At 45.4% G+C, this 6,818-nt stretch overlaps 1 protein-coding gene across 11 annotated transcripts in view; it reads left to right on the top strand.

The window, feature by feature from the left end:
* nfixb (nuclear factor I/Xb) overlaps window positions 1-711 on the top strand; it is a 132,374-nt gene extending 131,663 nt beyond the window's left edge. For all 11 annotated transcript variants that reach the window (XM_086170277.1, XM_086170269.1, XM_086170276.1 and 8 more), the window contains one exon: window positions 1-711. This exon is cut by the window's left edge and continues 1,830 nt beyond it. The gene's annotated coding sequence lies outside the window, so the exon portion shown is untranslated.
* The last annotated feature ends 6,107 nt before the right edge of the window (window positions 712-6,818 follow it).

Here is a 6,818-nt window from a genome sequence, read left to right as displayed (position 1 = left end):
CGAGACGGTGTTTTGACAATCACAGGATATTTTCCCGACCTCTGAGCCACGACGGGTCGAGAGCGAGGAGGAGGAGGAGGAGGAGGAGGAGGAGGGAAAGGTTGCTGAAGATGGGACCTGGAGTCTTGGAGAAAGAAAGAAAGAAAAAAAAAAAAAAAAGAAAACAAAAAAAAAAAAAAGAGAGTTTCCTTCTGTCTCCCGGAAGTTTACCCTGTTGTTTACACTCCCAGACGGGCCGCTGCTCCAAGAGCGGGGGGGCCACACTGCGGAGCAAAATGAATATGTGACATATCTGTCTGTTTGGGAGGGAGAGGGAGGGACGAGGGGCCTCCGGGCCGACGGCAGGGGCGTCACACCTGCCCGCTTTTATACGCTCCCGGGCACGCAGGAACAATTTAAAGCCCCCGAACACACTCATCTACTCACACACACACACACACACACTCACACGCACACACACACACACCAGCACCCCCTTGATGACAAAATGCACTAAAGTAATGATGCCAGCCAACCTTGTTAGTTTGTTTTCAGTGAGAATTTAGGCGGATTTTTAGCGACGACCCGTGCATGCGCGCGCACGTCCGAGTTTCAAAGGGAAGTCTTAAACGCAGACAATCCGAGGAGGCCTTTTTTTTTTTTTTTTTTTTTTTTTTTGATCGTCTAACGCCGTGATCCCTTCACCCTTCACACACACACACACACACACACACACATCCCAACCTCATTAAATAACTGGACTGCCCCCCCAACCACCCAGGCCGCGCTCCTCAGCCAGCGTAGTCGCTCTCCTCCGACCCCCCCCCCCCCACAGGGTAGAGAGCGGGAGCGGCGCTAAGCTAAGCTAAGCTAACGGCGGCTAACGACGGGGATTCCTTTTCTCGCCCAATGGAAGTGCCTCTGGATTCCCATTATGCAATTTGTCAAACATGAATTCAGGTTCTTTTTTCCTCACATATAAGCTACAGTGAATGGTGGAGAAAAAGAAAATCTTATGTCGAGAGAGAGAAGGAGGAAGAGGAGGAGGAGGAGGGAGGGGGTCTCACTAGATAACCGCAAGCGTCTTTATATATAACACACATATATATTTATAGATATATGCATTTTTTGGGTTTTTATTTGCAATATAAGCTCCGTGGCAGTCTAGTTATTTTTTGAAGTGCGGCGAGAAAAAAAAACAAAACAAAACAAAAAAAAAAAAAAATCATCGCACAGTCACTCGGAAAGGAAAAAAAAAAAAAGGCGAGAAAAATCCAGAAGCAGGGAAAAAAAAAATAATAATAAACGATACTCGCGGAAAGAGACGGTCGGATTAGGGTTTTGTTGTTTTTCTTCGGCGCCGTCGTCGAAGGGCCAATCGACGCGTGTTGGTCGTCGCCCCCGGAGACCACGTGTTTGTTCCTGAGCGGTGGGTTTGAGGGCGAGAAGAAAGGGTGGGGGATAAAAACCCCTCAGAGGTTTATTTCTTTTTTTTTTTTTTTTTTTTTTTTTTTTTTGTGTTAGTTGTTTGTTTTCAAGTCCACTCGCTCCGGGACTCTAAACATAAAGGGGCGTTAAAAAAAAAAAGAAAAAAAAAAAGAAAAAAAAAGAAATCCCAGTCTTTGTAAGTACATTATCAGGGGGGAAATTGTTTTAATTCCCCTATTTTGCTTTCTTTTAATCACTTTATTTGATACGATGATTTGTTTCTCGAGGCGCCGGGAGGGGGCCCCCCAGGACACGAACTGAGAACCGGTGCTTTCTTGAAGACTTGATCTCTATTACACTATTATAATCCAGTAATAAGCCAGGAGGAGCGAGAAAGATCACGTGTTGGAAAAAAAAAAAAAAAAAAAAAAAAAAGAAAGTGCATTACTCTATCTGTCTTTTTGTATTTACCGGGTTGGGGGGGTCACTTTGACAGAATGTACCCCCCCACCCCCTCACCCCCCTTCATATCATACGCCGGGCCCTTTGTTACCGTCTCACATCCCATCGTCCTTTTTCGGGAGGAAAAAAAAAAAAAAAAAAAAAAGAGGTAAAGACAAGATCTTTTCGACTCTGATCGCAACGGGAGGAAAGAAAAGAGAGAGAGGAGGAGGAGGAGGAGGAGGGGTGTCTTGTCTAAAAGGATGGGATGTCTATTTTTCTTCCAATTCGGTACGAATGTGGCCCAGAGAGAGAGAGAGAAAGAGAAAGAAAGAGAGAGAGAGAGAGAGGGCCTTCCAGTTGAAGCAGAAGTGAATGCCTCCTCCTCTTTTTCTCCTCTTCCTCCTCTTCTTCTTCCTCCCCCTGTTAATGCTGATAAACATTAGTGTGGTGGTGTTGTGCTCTAGGCTTCTAAAAAAAAAAAAAAAAAAAAAAAAAAGGTCGTCCCTCCAAAGTGCCTTTTGTTCACAGATTCCATCTCGTCCTCCTGAGCGCCATCTGGAAAAAAAAAAAAAAAAAAAAAAAAAAAACGAGTCCCCTCCTTCGTTCTTCTGTATCCGCGTCTTTCTCTCGCTTTTTTTTTTTTTTTTTTTTTTTTTTTTAAAGCGGCGTTCGTACGTAGTACTAAAGGACATCGGTGTGATTTAGTTCCTGTTTTTATTGTTCCGATATTTAAAAGAAAAAAGAAAAAAAAAATTTAAAAAGAAAAGAAAAAAAGAAAAAAAAATGCTTTTCTTCCTCTGTATCTTGTCTTCTGTCTATCTTGGACACTGGAATAGTCTGTAGATGCGTAACCCCTCCCCAACCCCCCACTTCCTCCTCCTCCTCCCCTGGTTTCTTTAAAACCTTTCTCTAAAGCAGCGGGGTTTGTTTTTTTTTTTTTTTTTTTTTTTTTTTTCAAAAAAAAAAAAAAAAAGAAAAAGAAAGAATTGGCTTTTTTTTTTTTTTTTTCTTTTTTTCTTTCTGTCCTGAGCAGAATGCAGTTAGCTCACATGTTACTCTTGTCTGTACGCTTCACGTTGTATCACCGTACCCATCTTCTTCGGCTTCCTCCATTCAGCAGCTAATGTAAGTGAACAAGTGACACCGCCGGGCTCTGGGTGGCGCTAGAGGACTGGGCGAGGTCAGCCGGCGGCACATCCACCCCCAAAATCCCACTCCCACTCCCACTCCCACTCGCGGGAACTTTTTCGGGGACTCAGGCGAGGAAGACGAGCATCAGACTAGCATAGCGCCGGTTTTGTTCATAACCCTCGTTTGTATTTATTTTCCTTTTATCGGATCTTCTTCTACTTCTGTTCTTGTCGTCAGCGTCGAGATGTTTGACCATGCACCTTGATAGTGGTTGAGCGAGACCAGTAATTTAAAATAAATAGGGAGAGCGATGGATAGAGCGTAAAAGAACTGAAACGACTGGAAGCACCTTACAGAACCCAACTGGAAGCCGGTTCTCTCCCGATCGGCACAATCGTACGGGGCCCCTTCCCGCCGCCGTGACAAAGAAAAAAAAAAAATAAACCAAAGTGGTTTGGCTCTGCAATCAAAGTAGACTTTGGTGACTTGAAGCGGGAAAATTCATTTGAAAAGAAACAAAAAAGGAAAAAAAAAGCACCTTAAGAAACCCCGGCGGAGCGGCGCCCTCCCGTCGCAGATCTGCGTTTTTTTTGTTTTGTTTTTTTTTTAAGAAAAGCCAGCAGCAGTATTCAGCGAGCAGAAGACTAGAAGCCATATTACACAGGCGCAGGTTGCACGGTGTGTGTATGTGTGTGTGTGCGTGTGTGTGTGAGCGAACGACGAAGTGATTTGTGAAAGGGAAAAAAAAAAAAAAAAGCGTCCCCGAGAGCCCGGTCCGGCCCCGAGGCCAAACCCGCCCGCCGCCCGCCTCCCATCTTTTGTTTCCGTCACGTCTCGTAGGACGCTGGGCCGTGTCTAGCGACGTGTAGACTGAGCCCCGACCTTTGACCCCCGCCCCGCCCCCCGCCCCGTCCCGTCCCCGTTCCCTCCGTCTGAGCGGCGTCCCGTCCTCGGGCCCCCTCGCCCAGAGCCCATGGTGAAATGCATGTGTTAATTACAGTTTCTTTTCCATAATAATAATAATAAAAAGAATAAAAAAACAGTTTGAAAAGAGCAACACTTGATTGAATAAAAGGATGTTCTTGACTGTAACCTCCCCCCACCGTCCACCGCCTCGCCTCTCATTTCCATTTTTATTTATTTTTTATTTTTTTTATCCCTTTTGTTCATTGAGCGGCGGACGAGCGCCGCCGCGATCACGAGCTCGGCCCGTCTCCGCCGAGCGGCGGCGGTGGGAAACGGGCGAAGTTTAAATAAAGAACATAAAGTGGCTTTTGTGCGGGAAAAGGGTCGTCGAGTTCAGAATCGCTGGTGTGTTTCAGCGCTGCGTCTTTTATTTCCTGTCCGTCTGCGAAGACTTTCCCCTCCTAAGGCATAACATAATGTGTAATAACAACACAACATCAAATCCAGTATAATCAAGTTTTACTTCGTTATGAATTTTACGTCCTCATCGTGTGATAAGAACTCACGTTGTGGAATAAACACCTAAAAAGCAAGAAGTTATGAATTGTCTTGTGTTGAAATGTTCCCAATTGTAATCGCGGGTGATAACAACATGCCGACAAAAACACCATCAAACTTTATTACGAGTGCAGCCGATTGATATTGTAAAGATCTGCCCCGAATAAAAAGGTTGTTACAGAGAGATGTTGTCAAGTTTTCCCGCATTTCATTTGAAAAGATCACGATGGCATTGTTATTACACGGTTATAGACGCCGAGAAGCGCATCCTGAGGTTGAACATCGATGACTTTCCTCATCCTCACACTTCCGGCGTTTTTAAAACGGGACTCCAAGCCGGGCGTGAAACGAAGGCTTCTGGAAGCAGATTTGGAGTTTTGTAATTTGATGCAAAAATAAAAAAACAAGCAAGGAAATATGGGATTGATTGACGACTAGCGGGGTGGAAAGGTCAAAAGGTGACACACGCTTCCCAGTTGATCCTCACAGATGAGAGGAAGAGTTTAGAAATGTACAAAAGACCGACACAAAGGACGGAAGATAAAGATCAGCGTCTCTAGAATTATTCTTTTACGGTATAATAAACGACGGCCCTCGTGGAACCGGAAGAGAAGAAAGATAAATTTAAAAAAAAAAAAGAAGAAAAAACAGGTTTGTTCCAGGAGTCATGGTCCGGTCATTCGGGATTACCGACTTTTTCCCCCGAGCGGACAAAAAAAATAACCGCCTCACAATCCGGCCTGAGGATCAAGAGCCTCTTTTTTTTCTAAATCTCCGGGCATTGAGATTATTTTCGTCCGTCCAACTCACCACCGACGGCAACAAAAAAAAAAAAACCTCCTGTGAGCGTCCGCTCAAATGCATGTTTTGGGACGGATGGATGGGGACACGCGGGGTGTCTCTGTAATTACACCGCACCGGCTGAGGAAGTCGCTTCCCAAAAACAAAAAAAAAACAAAAAAAAAAACAAGATAATTTCTTCAAAACAAAAAAAAAAAAAAAAGATCTGGAATCAGTTTCCACTTTTACATCCAGTCTCTTGTCGGCACTGATGTCCCCGTCTGTGCTGCTCCCTAGTGGCCGGGCAGGTGAACTGAGCTGTTAATCCAGTTTTAAAATTGACGGGAATAAATCCCAGCGTGTTTGTAATCTAAACTTTTGGGAGCGGGGGTATTCCTTCGGTGCATTTCTGATTTGGAAAACGCATCTACCGGCTCTTCCTGGTTTTCCCGACCCCTCCTGGGCTCCAATTAAAGTTTCCAGATGGCACGGATGAATCTAAATATGTCGATTTTTTATTTTTTTTTCCGGTGGGGGTTGCAGATCGTACAAGGAGCGGGAGTCGGACTCTCTCGGATCGCGGCCTTCGAGTCAAGAGACGTCCGCTGGAACGTCTTCCCGGCCGGAGGTCAGCGAAGTTCAAACATGGCTGTAATTACAGTTCTCCCCGGAAAGCAAGACCCCGGCGGAGCGAATACCCGCCGCCCGACCGCGTCGGCCCTTTATCGCGGCCGACGTTTGTGGCGAACGTCCGTCAGAGGCGGCGCGGCGGTTTCCTTCGGGCCTCCCAACAAACCGTGCGGTCGCCTTCTCCTCGCCCTGATGAAAATACTCCTGTCAGTTTGTTGGGAAGACGGCGGTTAGTTTGTTTCCTCCAGATTCTTCATGATTGCTTATCATGTAAACAAAAGAATTGATCTCACTTTTATGTTTCTTGTGTAATAAATGTGCAATTATTTCTGTCAGGTGTGACCCTTTTGTGTTGTTTTTTTTTTTTTGCAATTTTGAGAATAGTTATGCTGCCATGGGCTTACTCCGCTGAGACATCCCATAATGCACCTCTCTCATGCCACGGCAGCAAATCTTCATGAGCTCTCATTTCCCAGGCGACAGCCATTGTTATTTTATAATATAAACACTATTATTGCATCACTTCAGCTCATGTAGCATCACATTGGCTAATGTAGCATCCCTTCTGCTAATGTAGCATCACTTAGGCTAATGTAGCATCACTTCTGCTAATGTAGCATCACTTAGGCTAATGTAACTGTTAGCGCTGCTGGCATTGGTAGTAATAGATTTATGCCGGTTCCTCCAAACCCTCGCAACGTTTTCACACAAAAATCCAGTCGAGGCAGACGGCCGCCCGCATTGAGCCGGGATCTGTCCGAGATTTCTGCGGCGGTAAAACGTAGGGTTGCTTGACGGCGCTGGAAAGTCGGGTTTCTGTCAATCATCTTAAAAGTGCCAGACGAGCTCAATGCGGAAAGCGTCATCAGACGACCGCAACATCACTACTTCTGACTGTGTCGACTTCGGCGAGGACGACCGGGGGGGACGATGACGATAAAGAGTCACAAAGAGTCAAAGGG

This window comes from Fistularia commersonii, chromosome 23 (assembly GCF_037954325.1).
Source record: "Fistularia commersonii isolate RoL2024-O1a breed Wild chromosome 23, RoL_Fcom_v1.0, whole genome shotgun sequence".
Classification (NCBI taxonomy): domain Eukaryota; kingdom Metazoa; phylum Chordata; class Actinopteri; order Syngnathiformes; family Fistulariidae; genus Fistularia; species Fistularia commersonii.
This window is presented reverse-complemented; position numbering and strand designations above follow the sequence as displayed.